Here is a 1,428-nt window from a genome sequence, read left to right on the forward strand (position 1 = left end):
GGGATTAAAAAAGAAAACAAGCAAGATCATCACCACCAGCAACAAAAAAACCCCCTAAAACCACTAAAAAGAGCACAAAGTCCTCTAGGGAATTGAAAGCACCAGTGGTCTCCAGTAAATAGCCGCCGGGGGGAAGGCCATCCTGCTGGCCACAGGGCGGGCTGCACTTCTGCAAACACATTTTGGGAAGTGCTGGAGAGTGCTCTCTGCCCACTGCCAGGACATGCTGGCTGCCCACACCCCTTACCCCCATCTCCGGCAGCACCATGGTCCTCGTGGTGGCTCCCCAGCCACACCACAGCCCTGCCAGCCCCACGGGTAGGGGGCTGTGGGGGTGAATCAGAGCCCTCCACTGCCCAGCACCCCAGAGGGACAGAGCCTGCCCAGAGAGCTCCAGCTGAGCTGAGTTTGCCCTCTATCCACCACACAATACCTCATCCTTATAATGAAAATAACTTTTCCACTAAGGGCAAATTGCCTCGTTCCACTCAAGGTGACCCTCTGCCTGAAGGAGCAGCACCTGGGGCTCTCTCTGTGCATGGACGAAAGGCAAATCTGGACTTCAGCACAGACTGGGGAGCTGGGCACAGCGTGGCTGGAGCTGGCCACGGGCACAACAAGCTCCACGGGGGATTTGTCCCAACTTGATGCAAAAAGACACCACGGTTTGATCGTGCTGTTGGTGGCCACAGGTATATGTGCCCGGAGATGAACCCTCTGGGCTCTGCACGTGAACCAGAGCTGGGGCCCGTTTTTCACTGTCGAGTTGCATTTTGCATCCTCGCAGAAATTTTCAGAGTAAAACCCAAAGTCGGCTGAGATGTCAGGAGCGATTGCCGCGCAGGTACAGTCATTTATCTTCTCCAGCGCCGCTGCTACTGAGAATAACCCCCCCCCCTGCAGCACAGTGCCTCTCACACACCGAGAAAAGAGAAAAGAAAGAAAAGAAAGAAAGAAAAACCACCCAGAAAGACACACACATATTTTTACTAACCCTAAGGAAAAAAAAAAAAAATAGAAAAAAGAGAAAAGAAAACCAACCCCAGACCTCGCCGTGCTTTTATAATGTGAGCGAATCCCCGGAGGCGCTCAGACGGTGGGAGCCCCAGAGGCGGGTGCGGGCAGGGAGGCTCCGCATCTTCCCCCCTCCCCAACCCCCCCACCCCAGCACCGGGCAGGAGGAGGAGGAGGAGGAAGAAGAGGAGGAGGAGGAGGCGGTGGCACCGCCGCTCCCAGGTTGGAGCCCGTGATTTCTCTTTCGCGCCTGTTGGTGGGAGCATCTCAGCTCCTCGGGGGACAGCGAGGGACGCCCCGTCTCATCCCATCCCACCCCATCCCATCCCACCCCATCCCGAGCGGAGCCCGACGGCGGGAGGTGGCCCCCGGTGGCGGCAGCGTGCGGAGCGGGTGAGCGGTGGGGCTGGGGGG

The 1,428-nt window shown here is 57.7% G+C and overlaps 1 protein-coding gene across 1 annotated transcript in view; it reads left to right on the forward strand.

Annotated features, from left to right (window-relative positions):
• Positions 1-1,309: 1,309 nt before the first annotated feature.
• The window catches only part of LOC106889258 (G-protein coupled receptor 183-like), a 1,993-nt gene continuing 1,874 nt past the window's right edge, over positions 1,310-1,428 (forward strand). Inside the window, exon 1 of the mRNA XM_014944097.1 lies at positions 1,310-1,407. The gene's annotated coding sequence lies outside the window, so the exon portion shown is untranslated. The remainder of the gene's footprint in view (positions 1,408-1,428) is intronic.

This window comes from Calidris pugnax, unplaced genomic scaffold, assembly GCF_001431845.1.
Source record: "Calidris pugnax isolate Ruff unplaced genomic scaffold, ASM143184v1 scaffold69, whole genome shotgun sequence".
NCBI lineage: Eukaryota > Metazoa > Chordata > Aves > Charadriiformes > Scolopacidae > Calidris > Calidris pugnax.